The 19,200-nt window shown below is 42.3% G+C and overlaps 1 protein-coding gene across 8 annotated transcripts in view; it reads left to right on the top strand.

The window, feature by feature from the left end:
• Positions 1-19,200, top strand: part of ZNF391 (zinc finger protein 391) — a 56,121-nt gene that overhangs the window by 2,743 nt on the left and 34,178 nt on the right. For 4 of the 8 annotated variants that reach the window (XR_008526616.2, XM_054558545.2, XM_054558542.2 and 1 more), the window contains exon 2: positions 3,030-3,118. The exons of 1 other annotated variant lie outside the window; for it this stretch is intronic. The gene's annotated coding sequence lies outside the window, so the exon portion shown is untranslated. Of the gene's footprint in view, positions 1-3,029; positions 3,119-9,932; positions 11,725-19,200 lie in introns of those variants that run through there. 3 more of the 8 variants (XR_008526617.2, XM_002816556.4, XM_054558546.2) reach the window with 3 other exon arrangements.

The following is a 19,200-nucleotide window of genomic DNA, read 5'->3' on the forward strand; positions in this document are numbered from 1 at the left end:
TGCTGTGAAAGGAAAATATCTTGGGCCCCCAATATCACTAAGGAAAACTCAAGCTGGAAACTGCTTAGGGCAAACCTGCTTCCCATTCTATTCAAAGTCACCCCTCTGCTCACTTAGATGCATATCTAATTTGCCTCCTTTGGAAAGGCTAATCAGGAACTCAAAAAATGTAACTGTTTATGTAACACTTACCTGTAACCTGGAAGCTCCCTCCCAGCTTCAAGTCTTCCTAACTTTGCTTCAAGTTGTCCTGCCTTTCCAGATGGAACCAATGTACTTCTCGAATATATTCATTGATGTCTCATGTCTCCCTAAAATGTATAAAACCTAGCTATGCCCTGACCACCTTGGGCACATGTCGTCAGGACTTCCTGAGACTGTGCCACTGGCACATCCTCAACCTTGGAAAAAAATTTTCTAAATTAACTGAGACCTGTCTCAGATTTTCTGGGTTCGCAGTGTTTAATAGCTATCTTAGTCCAAGAAGAAATTCAGTGGTTCCTGCTTTAAGTTCACAACCTTCAATGATGCAGCAAGAGATGGAAAAATATATATACACATATATGTGTGTGTAACGTGTATATGTATATTTGTGTGTGTGTTTACATATATAGAGAAAAATAAATGCTGCTGAATTTGGATCCGGATCCTATATATTTACAAACTTCACAAGAATGTGTACATGTTTTAAAGAAAAAAATTGCATGATCTGAAGAAGAAATAATATTGAATGGTCTATTTATATAACTTGTTTCCAAATATTTTAATTGATGTATAACTTTGAAGTATACAGGTGGGTTTTAATGAATATATGTTCCTGAGTAAAAACTACCCCTAGTCATCATATAGAACATTTGTTTCTTCCCATAAAGTTCCCTGGCACCCCTTTTTAGTCAATTTCACTCGCTTCAGTGTGAAGAGACCACTAAACAGACTTTGTGTGCGCAATAAAGCTTTTTAAATCACCTGGGTGCAAGCGGGCTGAGGCCAAAAAGAGAGTCAGCGAAGGGAGATAGGGGTGGGGCCGTTTTATAAGATTTGGGTAGGTAAAGGAAAATTACAGTCAAAGGGGAGTTGTTCTCTGGCGGGCAGGGGTGGGGGTCACAAGGTGCTCAGTGGGGGAGATTTTTGAGCCAGGATGAGCCAGGAGAAGGAATTTCACAAGGTAATGTCATCAGTTAAGGCAAGGACCGGCCATTTTCACTTCTTTTGTGGTGGAATGCCATCAGTTAAGGCAGGAACAGGCCATTTAAATATTACTTCTTTTGTGATTCTTCAGTTACTTCAGGCCATCTGCATGTATACGTGCAGGTCACAGGGGATGCGATGGCTTAGCTTGGGCTCAGAGGCCTGACAGTCAATATTCCTGTATATAACATTTTAGTGATTTCCCATTAAGTGTATAAAATAAGAACATTTTTATTAAAAATGTATTTGAAGCTGTGCATGGTGGCATGTGCCTATGGTCCCAGCTATTTGGAAGGATCTCTTTAGCCTATGGGTTTGAAGCTGCAGTGAGCTATAACTGTGCCACTGCACTCTAGCCTGGGTGACAGAGCACGACTCTTTCTCTAAAAAAAAAAAGTGTATATTCCTCTATATATATACATATGAATCATAGATTCTACAATGAAAATTTATGTTGTACTTTATTTGAACCCTTGCTCTTGGTATTTGTAACTAACAACTGATTTTGCAAATGAAAACCAGCATTACTGACCTTTACATACTCAAACTGCTTCACATGCCAGTTGTTACAGCTGTGCTAAAACTACAAGGTCATTAACCCAACAACAGATGAAGTTAATTGAAATTTTATTTGTATTTTCCATTTATTGTCACTGTAAATTTTATTTGTATTTCCCATTTATTGTCACCTAAAGAAGTAGAGAGAAATAATTTCAGTATATTATTGCCATGTCTGTTAGTTTGGTGGTGTTACACTTGTTGCAGTGCCATATAATTTGGAGTATACTTTGTTAGACTTGAACTTATACTGATTAACAGTCACCTAAAACTAAACAGAAATAAATATAAAGGGAAGAGCACAGTATTTTTTGTGATGGGAAAGCAGAATAAATCAAGTTTTCCAGTTCCACCATATTTAGGTCATTTCTCCTCCTCCTATGTTGTAGGTATCACAAGGAAACTGATTTATCCTTATCTTACCTTTCAATCTAAAGCCCAGTCTCTTAAAATGACATGATCTCACTTAATGTGGATAACTAGGATTAAAAACTCCAGGACAACCCAGTCATCAGGGGACCCCCCCCCCATACTTTTGTGAGTTTTACCTCCAGGAATTCAGCAAATTGAGTATCAAAGAAAATTCCTCTCATGCTTCTAGCAGAGGGAATGAGAAAAGGAACCATTGTGAAATATGCCACAGCATTCTGTACTTCTTCACAAGGTCAGCCCTCAAAAACAAACCTATTTAACCAGAGCCTAACCTGCTGGGCTTTTATCAGGGCCTAATAGACTTTATGAAATGGAAATACCCAACTTCAGTCATCCCTAGCCTCCCACATGGAAGAAAGGAAATACCCAACTGTAGTCCACTCATCATCCTGTCCCACCAAAGGGGGTAGGGGAAACTGAGAAAGGTGTGAAGTTCCCGGTCCACAGATCTAGTCTGATCAAAAGACTGAGTGAGACCTACTCAAAGAACAAGAATGTTTCCCCTTCCCCTATACCTTGATACCACATTTCTAAAGGCCTAGGGATGGTTGCTTGAGCCCAGGAGTTAAAGACCAGTCTGGGCAACATAGTAAGATCTCGTCTATACAGAAAAATTAGTCAGGTATGGTGGTATGTGCCTATAATCCCACTGTGTCTGGAGTTGGTGGGTTCTTGGTCTCACTGACTTAAGGAATGAAGCCGTGGACCCTCGCGGTGAGCGTTACAGGCCACGTGTCCAGAGTTTGTTCCTTTTGATGTTCCTGTGTGTTGGAAGTTTCTTCCTTCTGGTGGGTTTGTGGTCTCGCTGGCTCAGGAGTGAAGCTGCAAACTTTCTGCGGTGACTGTTACAGGTCCTAAGGCGGCAGGTGTGCACTTGTTCGTTCCTCTCGGTGGGTTCGTGGTCTCGCTGGCTTCAGGAGGGAACCTGCATACCTTCATGGTGAGTGTTACAGTTCATAAAGACAGTGTGGACCCAAAGAGTGAGCAGTAGCAAGATTTATTGCAAAGAGCAAAAGAACAAAGCTTCCACAGTGTGGAAGGAGTTGCCACTGCTGGCTAGGGCAGCCTGCTTTTAGTCTCTTATCTGGCCCCACCCACATCCTGCTGATTGGTAGAGCCCAGTGGTCTGTTTTGACAGGGCGGTGATTGGTGGGTTTACAATCCCTGAGCTAGACACAAAGGTTCTCCACGTCCCCACCAGATTAGCTAGATACAGAGTGTGGACACAAACGTTCTGGAAGGCCCCACCAGAGTAGCTAGATACAGAGTGTCGATTGGTGTATTCACAAACCCTGAGCTAGACACAGGGTGCTGACTGGTGTGTTTACAAACCTTGAGCTAGATACAGAGTGCCCATTGGTGTATTTACAATCCCTGAGCTAGACATAAAGGTTCTCCAAGGCCCCACCAGACTCAGGAGCCCAGCTGGCTTCACCCAGTGGATCCCGCACCGTGGCTGCAGGTGGAGCCGCCTGCCAGTCCCTCACGCTGCACCCGCACTCCTCAGCCCTTGGATGGTCGATGGGACTGGGCGCCGTGGAGCAGGGGGCGGCACTCATCGGGGAGGCTCAGACCTCACAGGAGCCCACGGAGGGGGTGGGAGGCTTAGGCATGGCGGGCTGCACGTCCCGAGCCCTGCCCGGCAGGAAGGCAGCTAAAGCCTGGCGAGAAATCGAGCGCAGCTTCGGTGGGCCGGCACTGCTGGGGGACCCAGTACACCCTCCGCAGCCGCTGGCCCGGGTGCTAAGCCCCTCATTGCCCGGGGCCGGCAGATGCTCCGAGTGCGGGGCCCACCAAGCCCACGCCCACCCGGAACTCCAGCTGGCCCTCAAGCACCGCGCGCAGCCCCAGTTCCCGCTCGCGCCTCTCTCTCCACACCTCCCTGCAAGCTGAGGGAGCCGGCTCTGGCCTTGGCCAGCCCAGAAAAGGGCTCCCACAGTGCAGCAGCGGGCTGAAGGGCTCCTCAAATGCCGCCAAAGTGGGAGCCCAGGCAGAGGAGGCGCTGAGAGCGAACGAGGGCTGTGAGGACTGCCAGCACTGTGTCACCTCTCACTAGCCACTTAGGAGGCTGAGGTGGGAGGACTGCTTGACCCAGGAGGTGGAGGCTGCAGTGAGCCATGACCGTGCCACTGCACTCCAGCCTGAGTGACAGAGCAAAACTCTGTCTCAAAAAAAGTTTTAGGCTGGGTGTGGTGGCTCACACCTGTAGTGCCATCACTTTAGGAGGCCAAGACAGGCGGATCACCTGAGGTCAGAAGTTTGAGACCAGCCTGGCCAACATGGTGAAACCTTGTCTCTACTAAAAATACAAAAATTAGCTGGGCTGTGGTGGCATGTGCCTGTAATCCCAGCTACTCGGGAGGCTGAGGCAGGAGAACTGCTTGAACCTGGAAGGCGGAGGTTGCAGCGAGCCGAGATCTGGGCCGCTGCACTCCAGCCCGGGCGACAGAGCAAGACACCATCTCAAAAAAAAAAAAGGCCGGGTGCGGTGGCTCACGCCTGTAATCCCAGCACTTTGGGAGGCCAAGGCAAGCGGATCACCTGAGATCAGGAGTTCGAGAGGAACCTGGCCAACATGGTGAAACCCTGTCTCTACTAAAAATACCAAAAATTAGCCAGGTGTAGTGATGGGCGCCAGTAATCCCAGCTACTCAGGAGGCTGATTTATCACTATAGGAGGCTGAGACAGGAGAATCACTTGAACCCGGGAGGCGGAGGTTGCAGTGACCTGAGACCGCGCCATTGCACTCCAGCCTGGGCAACAAGAGGGAAACTCCATCTCAAAAAATAAATAATAAATAAATACAGCAGTTTTTTTAAAAGTGGCCTATTTACAGCAGTTCTTTCACTCAGCACAGCATTTCCAGATATCAAGAAAATACGAAAAAGGCAAAAAATAAAACAAAACAAAAACAAATACACACAGACAGTTTGAAGAGGAAGAACAAGCATCAGAACCAGACTCACATATGGTAGGGATGTTAGAATTCTCATACCAGAAATTTGAAACAACGATGACTAAGATGATTAAGATCCTAAAGTCTCTGATGGGTAAAGTAGACACCATACAAGAATAGATAGGTAATGTAAGCACAGAGATATAAATTATAAGAACCAGAAAGAAATGCTAGAGATCAAAAGCACTGTAACAGAAATGAAAATGATTTTGATGGCCTTATTGGTAGACTAGACATAGCAGAAAAAAGGAATCTCTGATCTTGATGTTTATCCCAATAGAAAGCATCAAAATTGAAAAGCAGGCTGAGCACATTGGCTCACACTTGTAATCCCAGCACTTTGGGAGGCCAAGGTGAGCAGATCACTTGGGGTCAGGAGGTCAAGACCAGCCTGGCCAACATGGTAAAACCCTATCTCTACCAAAAATACAAAAATTAGCTGGGCATGGTGGTGCATGCCTGTAGTCCCAGCTACTCAGGAGGCTGAGGCAGGAGAATCGCTTGAACACAGGAAGCAGAGGTTGCAGTGAGCCGAGATTGTGCCACTGTATTCCAGCCTGGGCAACAGAGCCAGACCCTGTCTCAAAAAAAAAAAACAAAAAACCAAAACACAAAATTGAAAAGCAAAGAGAACAAATTCTGAAAAAAGAATATTTAAGGACTAGGACAACTACAAAAAGGTACAACATATGTATAACAGGAATACCAAAAAAAGAAGAAACACACTGAGAGAGAGAGACAAAGACAGGGGGTGGGGAAGGAAGGAATAAAGAAAGAGGAAAAATATTTGAAACAGTAATGACTGAGAATTCTCCCAAATTAATGTCAGATATCAAACCACAGATCAAAGTGGCTTAGAGAACACTGAGCAAAATAAATGCCCAAAAAACTACACCTAGTGGCTTGGTCAGTTTGAGTCACTATAACAAATTCTCATAGACAAGGTGCCTTATTAACAAAAGAAATTAATTTCTTACACCTCTGGGTTCTGAAAGTCTGAGATCAGGATGACAACATATTTGGATTTGGGTGAGGGCCCTCTTCTGGGCTGCAGACTGCCAAACTCTTGTATCTTCACATGGTGGAGAGCAGAGAAAGGAAATAAGCTCTCTCATGACTCTTATAAGGGCACTAATCCTATTAATGAGGGCCCCACCCACATGGCCTCATCTAATCCTAGTTACTTCCTAAAGGCCCCATCTCCTAATAATATCACATTGAGGGGTAGGGTTTCAACTTATAAATTTTGGGGAGACACAAACATTTAGTCCAGAACACCTAGGGATAACATTTTTAAGCTACAGAAAATCGAAATTAAAGAAAAATCCTGGAAGAAGTCATAGAGAGGAAAAAACAGCTTATATATAGAGGAGTAAAGATAAGATTTACATCTGACTTCTCAGAAACCATGCAAAGAAGAAGAGAGTGGAGTGAAATATTTAAATATTTAGAGATTAAAAACCACCTATTAGAATTCTATACTCTGGAAAAATCATCCTTCAAAAGTTGAGGAAAAATAAAGACTTTCTCAGAGAAACAAAAGTTTAAGGAATTTGTTGCCAGTAGACTTGTCTTGCATGAAAGGTTAATATAACTTCTTTAGGGAGAAGGACAATAACAGAAGTTAGAACTTGGAAATATATATACATAAAGAACATGGGCTGGGTGTGGTGGCTCAAGCCTGTAATCTCAGCACTTTGGGAGGCTGAGGTGGGCAGATCACTTGAGGCCAGGAGTTCGAGACCAGCCTGGCCAACATGGTGAAACCCTGTCTCTGCTAAAAATACAAAAATTAGCCTGGTTTGGTGGTGCATGCCTGTAATCCCAGCTACTCAGGAGTCAGAGGCACAAGAATTGCTTGAACCTGGGAAGTGAAGGTTGCAGTGAGCCAAGATCACACCACTGCACTCCAGCCTGGGCGACAGAGCAAGACTCTATCTCAAAAAAAAAAAAAGAAAAAAAAAAAAGAGAGAGAGAGAATGAATAAGTAAAGGTAAAATAAAAGCATTTTTCTTATTGTTAGTTGATGTACTACAGCCAATTTTTAATTGACCTAAAAGTTTGTTCAAAATAATAACAATAATGTATTTACTCAATGATATATATATTCAATTACATATACACACACTCTTATGTATTCTTCTGTATGTGCAAAATGAGTGACGGCAATGAACCAAGGAACAGAAAGAAGAAATTAGAATTATTTTGTTATTGGCCAGGCGCTGTGGCTCATGCCTGTAATCCCAGCACTTTGGTAGGCCGAGGCAGGCAGACTACCTGAGGTCAGGAATTCGAGACCAGCCTGGTCAACATGGCAAAACCCCGTCTCTATTAAAAGTACAAAAATTAGCCTGGCGTGTTGGCGGGTGCCTGTAATCCCAGCTACTTAGGAGGCTGAGGTAGGAGAAGCCTGAACACGGGAGGTGGAGGTTGCAGTGAGCCAAGAGCGTGCTACTGCACTCCAGCCTGGGCAACAAGAGCGAGACTCCATCTCAAAAACAAAAAAAAAGAATTTTTTTTTATTATAAGGTACTTGCCATACTACCATGAAGCTTTATAGTGTTATTTGAGAGTAGACTCAGATTAGTTGTAAATATATATTGCAAACTCTAGATTAATCACTTAGAAAAAAGAAGTATAACTAATATGCTAATAAAAAAGAAAAATAAAATCATATGAAGGGTTCAATTAAAACAAAAAAGTCAGAAAAAAGTGGTAGACAAAAATAAGAACAAGAACAAAGGCAACAAATAGAAAACAGTTAACAAGCATAGTAGATATTAATCCAACTATATCAATAATACTTTCAACATCAGTGGTCTAAATGCACCATTTTAAGGCAGAGATTGTGAAGAAATAATATATGTTGTCTACAAGAAACTCATTTTAAAGATAAAGACACAAAGATTAAAAGTAAATCAATAAAGTTATACCATACTAACAATAATCAAAAGAAAGCAGAAGTAGCTATATTAATTTCAGACAGAGCAGACTTCAAAGCAAGGAGAGCTATCAGGGATAAAAAGGGGAATTATGTAATGAGACAGGGTTTAATTCTCTAAGAAGACATAATCCTTAATATGTATGCACCTAAAAACAGACTTTCAAAATACTTGAGGCAAAAACTGATAGAACTTCAAGAAGGAAGAGATGCATCTACTATCACAGAAATCTCAAAAATTTTTTATCAGAAATGGGCAGATCTGGGAAGCAGAAAATCAGTAAGGATACAGTTGAAATCAACAACATCATCAATCAACTGGATATAATGGCCATCTATAGACTTCATCCAAGAACAGCAGAATACTCTTTCTTCTCAAACTCACATGGAACATTAATCAATATAGACCATGTTCTGGGCTGTAAAACATACCTTAACAAATTTAAAAGAATAGAAATCATACAATGACTTATCTCAGATGACAATAGAGTTAACTAGAAATCAATAACAGAAAGACCATTGGAAAATCTCCCAAATACTTGGAGATTAAGCAATACACTTCTAAATAATGCATGGGTCAAAGAAGAAATGCCAAGAGCAATTAAAAGATACTTCAAACTACATGAAAATGAAAACACAACTTATCAAAATTTATAGAATGCTGTGAAAGCAGTGCTTAGGGGGAATTTATGGCAATGAATATATACATATTAGAAATAGCATAAAAATACCTAGGAATAAATTTAACCAAGGAAGTGAAAGACCTGTACGCTTAATACTGCAAGACATTGCTTGAAGAAATTAAAGAAGACCTAAATAATTGGAAAGACATCCCATGCGCATGGGTTGGAAGACTAGCTATTGATAAGATGATAAGACGATTTGATATACAGATTCAATGTATTCCTTAAAAAAATTTCAACCTTTGTTTGCAGAAATAGAAAATCCCATCCTAAAATTCATATGGAAAATCAAATTACCCTGAATAACCAATGAAAACCTTGAAGAAAAGAATAAAGTTTAAAGACACATACTTCATAATTTCAAAACTTTACACAAGCCTACAGTAACCTAAAGAGTGTGGTGCTGGAATAAGAATAGGTATACAGACCAATAAAATAGAAAAGAGAGCCCAGAAATAAACCTCACATATACGGTTGATTGATTGATTTTCAACAAGTGCCAAGACCATTCAATGGGAAATGGACAGTATTTTCAACAAACGGTGCTGGGAAAACTGGATACCCAAATGCAAAATAATAAAGTTGTAGTATTTACACTATCTACAAAAATTAACCCAAAATGGATCAAGGACCTAAATTTAAGAAGTAAAACTATAAAACTCTTAGCAGAAAACATTAAAATCTTTATTAGACAATGTAATTTTCAAGTATTGCACAGGTGATAAAAATAAATAAATTGAGCTTCATCAAAATTAAAAAGTTTTATGCATCAAAGGACACTATCAAAAGAGAGAAAAACTTCACCTACTGGGAGAAAATATTTGCAAATCATATCTGAAGAAGAATATCTGGAATATATAAAAACTCATGCAACACAACAAAACCTAATTCAAAAATAGGCAAAGGATTTGAACAGACATTTCTCCAAAGAAGACATACGAATAAGCACATGACAAGATGCTCAACATCACTAGCCATTAGGGAAATGCAAATTAAAGCCACAATGAGATAAAGCTTATACCCATTAGGATGACTATAATACAACAACTACAACAAAACAGAAGTTAACAAGTGTTAGCAAAGTTGTGGAGAACTAGAACCCTCCTGCATTGCTGATCAGAGTGTAAAACGATGCAGCCATTATGGAAAACAGTTTGATGGTTTCTCAAGAAGGCTGATTGCAGAGTTACCATATGATCTAGCAATTCAATGCCTAGGTGTATACCCAAAGAATTGAAAACAGTGACTCAGATACTTGTACACCAATGTTCATAGCAGCATTATTCACAATGGCCAAAAGGCGGGAACCACCCAAGTGTTCAAGAGATTAATGGATAAACAAAATATTATGTATGTATATTTATACACTGTTTATGTATAAACACACACATATACACAATGGAATATTATTTAGCCATTAAAAGGTATGAAGGATACATGCTGCAGGATGAATGAACCTTGAAAACTTTATGCTAATTAAAAATAATCCAGACATAAATAGAAAAATATTGTATTATTTTACTTATATGGCATATCTAGAACAGGCAAATTCATAGAAACATAATGTAAAATAAAGGTTACCAGGGACTGTGGGGAGCAGGGAATAGAGACTGCTCAATGGGCATCTTTAGGGATGACGAAAATGTTCTAGAATTAGATAGTGACAGTGCTGTTGTGAATACACTAAAAACTTTACTGTATGACTTTAAAATGGTAACTTTAATGTTGTGCGTAGTTTACCACAGTTTGCAAGTGTTTTTAATTTTTAAAAATAGGAAATGATAAAATTAGATTTTATCTAATTCTTTCCAGCTTTATAATTTGGATCCTGCTTCTTCCAGCTTTATAATTTGGATCCTGCTCCTTTGTACTTCATGGCTCATGCTTTATACTTACTTGATGTTTCTATGGTACTTGTAAACAGCTGTCATGCATCAGACCTGCAGTTTTGCACATGCTTTCCACTCTTCTAGTTCCTCAACTATTTGTAAGGTTGCCCTCCTCTATGTTTTCCATTAAACCTTCCATTAGTCAAACCACTCCAGTGTCCCTCGTTCCATAAGTTTCCCCTGCTCTGACCTCCCAGGGCACATTGTGCAACTTCATTACCTTATATTAAAATTATCTGGAATTTAAAAAAATCTACTAGATTAGGGTAGTGTCCTGATTTTATTCATCTTTTTCTTTTGGTGAAATTTGAGACATGTCTTGCATTTAACAGTATTTAAGCAACTAGATTGTTCAACGGAGCCAGTTTCTCCAGACAGGCTGGAGAGACCACCTGCATCAGAATCATCTGGGATGCCCCTTGAAAATGCAATGTTCCAGGCCAATGAGTCGATCTCGGAGTGTAAATCTTGTGAAGCTGTATTTTAACAAGCTCACTTGGTGATTTATTCGTGTACGCTATTTAAAACTCTATGAACCACCGGTCTAGGCTATACTTTGCAGTGTATCAAGGTGGTCTTCGGTACCTCTCGCAGACTCCCTTCCTCTTGCCTCTAGCACCAACCTCTCAGCCTCTCACATACCAGGGGAGGGGCTTTGCAAAAACCTCAACGAAAGTGAATCCCAAAACAGCCCTGCTGTCGCTGGCTCTCGGGCGCAAGCGCAGAGCTGCGACTGCTGCTGATACGTTGCTCACTCGCAGTGTGGTCTCTGTTTTGCAACTGGTCGTCCGCGTCAGGAGACTTAGGTCCAGGTGACTGCTCAGACAATGACTGGCCCCGCATACCGAGCAGAGCATGATCAGCAGCAGTCTGAATGGAAGAGTGCCTGTGATCCTAGGAAACCTGATGGGCGTTGGAGCAGCGGTTCGACGCGTGGGTTTCTCTTTAATCCTTCCGACTTCCCCAAGCCCCGCGCACTCAGGTTCCGCTCTAAGTGCGGGACCCGCCCGGGGTGTGTCTGGGGTACTCGGCCGGAGGCGGCCGGTGAGTGGGGCTTACAGGGCCCCGGGACCAAGGTGGGTGCTCTTGGAGGTTCTGGAAAGCGGAAACACGGTTTCTTCGAAGGAAACGGGCGAAGGGGTCGCGGGTGGTTTGGCTGCAGGTCGGGTCAGGAGGCACCTCCACGGTTGGGACGCCGCGTGGCGTGGGGTCAAGAAGCCCCCAGCGCTCGTCTCACTGGCGGGACAGCCTAGTCCCTCTGCGGCAGTGACAGCCAGTGGTTTTCCCCGGGTGTATCCCTGGGAGATGAAAAAGAGCAGGGTTGTTCCCTGCTTCCCCTCTAGCTGGGCGAGGGAGGGCTTCGGTACTGGGGTGTTTCCCAGGTGCTTACTGAGTGCAGGCACTGCTCCAAGAGTTTTTACCTGCATTAACTCATTTAATCCTCGCATCAACCCTATGAAGTAATGTACTATTATTATCCCCATGTTACAGATAAGGAAATTGAGGCACACAGAGATGAAGTGCTTGCTCGGCCGGGCGCAGTGGCTCACGCCTGTAATCCCAGCAGTTTGGGAGGTCAAGGCGGGCGGATCACCTGAGGTCGAGATCAGCCTGGCCAATATGGTGAAACCCGTTCTCTACTAAAAATACAAAAATTAGGTGGGAGTGGTGGCGCACGCCTGTAATCCCTGCTACTCGGGAGGCTGAGGCAGGAGAATCGCTTGTACCCGGGAGGCAGAGGTTGGAGCGAGCCGAGACCACGCCATTGCACTCCAGCCTAGGCAACAAGAGTGAAACTCCGCGCCCCTCCCCTCCAAAAAAGAGAAGTACTTAAGTTACAGAGGCTAGTGAGTGCCAGTCCTTAGTTTATGTTTCTGATGATGAAGGTTGGTACTTGAATAAAGTAGTTGTTAATTATTTGTTGTAGGTGTATTGACAGTTACTGTGGATCTTTGTGTTTGTGTTTGTGCTTTATGTGTGAGTTTGTGCTTTGAGCCAATCTCTGTGAACGTTGTTACCTGAAGATCACCTTTGGTAGGACAAGATTTTCTCTATTCTGTGGTTAAACTGAGGCTGCCTAGGCAGTTCTGCTGATTGCTTTGTGGATTGGCAAAGGCTCCAGGAAGCAAACAACCTAGTGCCGCAAAACAAAGCACCCAGAGAAGCCCTATTCCAGACCCTTCAAAACCTTCTTCCTTCTGAAGGGGGTAGAAAATAAAGGAGAATTATCCCTGGATCAGGAATTGATTATAGGAGAGACGGGCAATGTCAAAAGAATTTTAGGTAATTAGGGTAACAGTGGTGGCCAGCGCTGTTAGTGCTAGAAAGTTAGAGTCACATAAAGGAATAGCAAACCACCAGGTTGGCTAGGGCTGCAGCATGTTGTGACCACTTAAGAGAATAATGATTTTGTAGGGATACAGTATCCAGAGAGCAGTAAGGTGACTCAAATAATGAAAGTATGAGGAAGAAAGGAGAAAAGGAGAGGCAACTTTCCATGTCATGGTGGAGGAATCCCTTGGATGGACTCTGGATAAAGGTATAGCCCTAACCTCTTGGCCTCTCTGAAATATGTTTGGGAGCTATCCCTGAAACTTTTGTCACGTCCACTAGACTTCCCTTTCCCATCTTATATACATCCTCCAAAGCCAGGAAAAAGAATGCATCTCTCCATGCTCTAGAGCAGCAGCTGCTGAAGGGAGCCTCATAAATCCTCTGACAGCATCTTTCCTTAAACATACACCATCACAGTTTTCAAATTCGTTGATGTGAGATGAGCACAGCAATAGCATCATCTCCCTTATACTACATATGATATTCTTTATTGTAAATGTTTGCCATAGTTTAACTTGCAGTATTGATGAAAGATTTGTAAGAAAAGTCAAGCACATGCTAGTAATGGCGTTTTATAATGTGGGACGAGATTTTTCAGAAAAGTGACTTGACCAAAGAAGCGCAGCTGTAAGCAGTGTCATCTGTCTTCTATTTTGACCCTCAGGAAGAAGTAAGGGGACTAGTGCCGTAGTGTCTTTGAACTCATACCCCATATGAAGAGAACGTCAGAGAGGCTGGATCACCTAAAGGGTTTAGAGAAAGTTTGGAATTGGCTCAGATCTGTCTTTTATCATAAAAGATGAACTTGAAACTCAGACATAAGTGTCCATTGTCATTTTCTTTATATCTGAGAGGAGATGGGATTACTTGGGGGCATTTATTGTACTTTTTTTTTTTTTTTTTTTGAGACAGAGTTTCGCTCTTGTCCCTCAGGCTGGAGTGCAATGGTACTATCTTGGCTCACTGCAACCTCCGCCTCCTGGGTTCAAGCGATTCTCCTGCCTCAGCCTCCTGAAGTAGCTGGGATTACAGGTGCCCACCACCACGCCCAGCTAATTTTTTTGTATTTTTAGTTGAGATGGGGTTTCCCCATGTTGGCCAGGCTGGTCTTGAACTCCTGACTTCAGGTGATCTACCTGTCTCGGCCTCCCAATCATTTTACTTCTTAATCCTTAGGGTTGCATTCAACAGGCTAGATGTGGACATTACTGGACAGAGGTTCTGGATGCCTTAGACTATGACCTTTGCCTATTTCTGCCTTTCATTAAAAATAAAACCAAGAGGAGGCAGAAGATGGAAAGGCAACTATCTACCTCTCCATAAGATCCATATTCCACATGAGTTAAGTATTCTTCCCTCTTTTCTGAAAGTGTGTTTCATCATGCCAACCAAAGACACATTTATTTCTCTTTCAAAGGAACTTCCCTTCTTAGATGAGTCTGCCAAATTTTGCCAAGGGGACTATTCTTTATTTGCCTGTTGACTGTCTTTAATATCTTCAACACTCCCTCACTCTAATTCATCATTAGATGATTAATGAACACAGGCTTTTTTTGGCCTATTTCTTGAATGGTTTCATCTGAAACATGGACCTTGAGATCTTACATGTCTCCGAGGATTTGAAAAAGAGTAGATTCATTCTAGTTCTCTCCCCTTAGTCTAGGCAGATGGCTGTGTGCCTCAAAGTTTGGGATCTAAAGTTAAACTACCAGGTATCTGATAGCTTTGGACCAATCAAGTCCAGCATCTTCATTTTGCAGGTGAGGAGACACAAAACCAGATTGTTTATTTTTCCCTGGTTTCTATTCTATAACCAAAATCCGGATTACCTAGTCAGTGCCTATAGCTCTGGGCCTCTATCTGATGTTTCCCTGAATTGTGCTGAGGATGCCACTTGCACTTCAGTGGAGGCCAGAGACTTTATTTATTTTTTATTTTTTTGAGATGATGGAGTCTTGCTCTGTTGCCCAGTCCAGAGTGCAGTGGTACAATCTTGGCTCACTGCAACCTCTGCCTCCCAGGTTCAAGCAATTCTCCTGCCTCAGCCTCCTGAGTATCTGGCACTACAGGTGCGTGCCACCATGACTGGCTAATTTTTATATTAGTAGAGTATATATAGTAGTAGAGACAGGGTTTCACCATGTTGGGCTGGTCTCGAACTCCTGATCTCAGGTGATCTGCCCACCTCGGCCTCCCAAAGTGCTGGGATTACAGGCATGAGCCACCACGCCCGGCCAAAGCCAGAGACTTTACTCCATAGGTTACATAGATAGGGCTGTTAGTGTGGCTGAGATTTACTGCAGCCTTTCAGGGACTGGCTCTGGGAGGCAGTCACTCTCTATACCCCTACAGCACTCTGAAGTCAAGATCATGCTGATAACCTTCTGACATCAGTGGAGTTTAGTTTCTTGGCCATTTACAGGCCGCTAAACAGAAAGTGTGATTCAGGCATTCTTTCCCTGTCTGTTGAGAAGCAACACATACTGTATAGTATAATGAGTTTGAATCTAGGATTTATTACTTGGCCTTGTGCCAAATTACTTAACTTCTCTGTACTTCGCACTATTTATTTGTATTGCAGGAATAATAATAATTCCCCTCAGAGTTATTGTGAACAATAAATGAGTCAATATTCATACAATTCTTAGAATAGGCAGGCCCAAAGAAAGGCCATTTCTAGAGACTGTACTTCCAAGTTAGATTCCTTTCACAGGTTCTTTTTTCATTTTTTCTAGGTAGAAAGTTTCCCTAGTGGAGTTTGTATGTGTCTATCATATGTGTCACATACACAAACACATCTGATGCATAATACAGTTGTATATATAATGAGCTTATTTGAAATGAAAAAACAACTACACTTTGAGACTCTTGCACTATGTATGATATGGCTTGAATATGTGTCTCCACCAAATCTCAAGTTGTATTGTAATCCCAAATGTTGGAGATGGGACCTGACATGAGGTGATTGGATCTTACAGGTCAATACCTCAGGGCTTGGTGCTGTCCTTGTGATAATGCATAAGTTCTCATGAGATCTGGTTGTGTAAAAGTGTGTGGTACCTCTCCACCTCTCTCTTCTTCTGCTTTTGCCATGTGATGTGCCTGATCCCCCTTTGCCTTCCACCATGAGTAAAAGCTCCCTGAGGCCTCCCCAGAAGCTGAGCAGATGCCAGCACCATGGCTGTACAGCCTGAAGAACTGTGAGCCAGTTAAACATATTTTCTTTATAAATTACCCAGCCTCAAGTATTTCTTTATAGCAATGCAAGAATGGCCTAATACAGCAAATTGGTACTGAGGAGCTGGCTTGGCTATAAAGATACTTAAAAATGTGAAAGGAAATTTGGAACTGGGGAACAGGCAGAGGGTGGAAGAGTTTGGAGGACTCAGAAGATGGGAAGATGAGGGAAGGTTTAGAATTTCTTAGAGACTGGTTAAATGTTTGTGACAAAAATGCTGATAGTGATATGGACAGTGAAGTCCAGGCTGACAAAGTCTCAGATGGCAATGAGGAACTTATTGGGAACTAAAGCAAAGGTCATGTGTGCTATGCCTTAGCAGAGAACTTGGTTGCCTTGTGCCCCTGCCGTAGGGATCTGTGGAAGTTTGCACTTCAGAATGTTGATTTAGGGTATCTGGCAGAAGAAATTTTTAAGCAGCAAAGGAAGATGTAGCCTGGCTCTTTCTAACAGTCTATCTGTCCTCAGATGTAGGAGCAAAGAAATGACTTAAAGTTGGAAGTTAAAGGGGAAGCAGAGCATAAAAGTTTGGAAAATTTGCAGAGGAAAAAAAAAAAGCTTTTTCGGGAGAGAAATTCAAGCAGGTCATGGAGCAGCCACTTGCTAGAGAGATTTGCATAACTAAAAAGGAGCCAAGTGCTAATAGTCAAGAAAATAGGAAAAAGCCCTCAAAGGCATTTCAGAGATCTAAGAGGCAATGCCTCCCATCATAGGCTCAGAGGCCCAGGAGGACTTAAGGATTTCAGAGCCAGATCCTGGGTCCCACTGCCCTGCACCACTCCAGGAGGCTGCTCCTAAATCCTGGTTGCTCAGGCTCCAGCCATGGTTCCAGTGGGCCCAGGTACAGCTCAGGCTGCTGCTCTGGAGGGTAGAAGCTGTAAGCCTTGGTGGCTTCCATGTGGTGTTAAGCCTGTGGATATGCATAGTGCAAGAGTGAAGGAGGCTTGGCAGCCTCTGCCTAGTTAAGAGGATGTATGAGAAGGCCTGGGTGTCCAGGCAGAAGCCTGCTGTAAGGGGCAGATGTCCCTTTAGAGAACCTCTACTAGGGCAGTCAAGAGGGAAAATGTGGAGTTGGAGGCCCCATACAGGGTCCCCACTGGGGCACTGCCTAGTGGAGCTGTGGGAAGGGGGCCACCATACAGACCCCAAAATGGTAGATCCACCAGCAGCTTAGACCCTGTGCTTGGAAAAGCCACAGGCACTCAACAACCTGGGAGAGCAGCGTGGGGCTGAACTCTGCAAAGCCACAGAAGTGGAACTGCCCAAGGCCTTGGGAACCCACCCGTTGCACCATTGTGCCCTAGATGTGGGACATATAGGAGATTATTTTGGAGCTTTAAGATTTAATGACTGCCTTGCTGTATTTCAAGCTTGAATGGAGCCTATAGCCCCTTTCTTTTGGCTGATTTCTCCCTTTTACAATGGGAGTGTTTACCCAATGCCTGCACCTCCACTGTATCTTGGAAGTAAATAAATTGTGATTTACAGGTTCATAGGTGGAAGAAATTCATCTCCAGATGAGACTTTGGACTTGGACTTGGGACTTTTGAGTTAATGCCAGAATGACTTAAGACTTTAGGGGACTGCTGAGCAGTCCCCTAAAAATACTGATTGTATTTTGCAATGTGAGGACTTGAGACTTGGGGGCCAGGAGCAGAATGATATGGTTTGAATATATGTCCCCATCAAATCTCATGTTGAATTGTAATCACCAATGCTGGAAGTGAAGCCTGATGGAAGGTGATTGGATCATGGAGGTAGATCCCTCATAGCTTGTGAGTTCTCATGAGATCTGGTGTGTAAAAATGTGGCATCTCCCTCCCTGCCTTGCTCCTGCTTTCACTATGTGATATGCCTCCTCCCCTTTCACCTTCCGTTGTGAGTAAAAGCTCCCTGAAGGCTCACCAGAAGCTGAGAAGATGCCAACACCATGCTTTTACAGCCTGCAGAACCATGAGCGAATTAAACCTCTTTCCTTTATAAATTACCCATCCTCAGGTATTTCTTTATAGTAATGCAAGAACAGCCTAATACATAGTATATACACATTAGTTGATTATAGATAATCTCATATCAAATTGGCACAGTTTAACAATCATTAAAATATTAATAAGCATGAGAGTGAACTTCAAATTGGCCATATCCAAGAACTCTGTCATAGTTCTTTCTCTTGTCAGGATATTCTGCCTACTTTTAGATATCCTATATTTCAGGGTTCTTCTAGTGAGACAATTTGCAAAAATCTTCAAATTTTGGATCTCCCTGGTTTCATAATGCCTCCAAAAACTAAATATTTCCTAACAATCTCTCTTCTCCAGAATGGGATATAGTATTTAATAATGTAATAATATTCCACTAAGTACAACATTCCCATTAGTTCTCATATTACCTTATGGCAGTATGGGTATTCTCAAATCTTCAGAGACTTCTGTTGGGGACAAGAACTTTTGCTTTAGTAGCTTTAGAGGCTTTGTAATTTACCTACTGGGAGATGCAATATTCATCTGTCATGTAACTGTCAATATTTTAGTTCCACTGCACTAGAGAAGTATTTCTCTACCCTTCAGACCTACCATTCCCTTTACTATTCTGAAATAAAATTCATAGATAATACTACCTACCTACCTATGAAATAATTTCAAAAATATCAATATGTTACCTTAACTATAATATGAAGGAGAAGGAAAAGGAAAGTGATTTATAATAGAATAATATGCATTTCAGCATGTAAATGACTGGATGAAATAGGTGCTTACACCTATTAGAATCACTGAATACAACTACAAATGCAGCCTGATTTATGAATTATATTTGTGAATCTAATACCATAAGTGGTTTTATTTCCCTGAAATGATGAAAAATTCCTAGTAACATTGAAACAAAAAATGTATATTTTGGCTGGACGTGGTGGCTTATGCTTGTAATCCCAGCACTTTAGGAGGCTGAGGTGGGCAGATCACTTGAGCCCAGGAGTTTGATG

Source organism: Pongo abelii, chromosome 5 (assembly GCF_028885655.2).
Source record: "Pongo abelii isolate AG06213 chromosome 5, NHGRI_mPonAbe1-v2.0_pri, whole genome shotgun sequence".
Classification (NCBI taxonomy): domain Eukaryota; kingdom Metazoa; phylum Chordata; class Mammalia; order Primates; family Hominidae; genus Pongo; species Pongo abelii.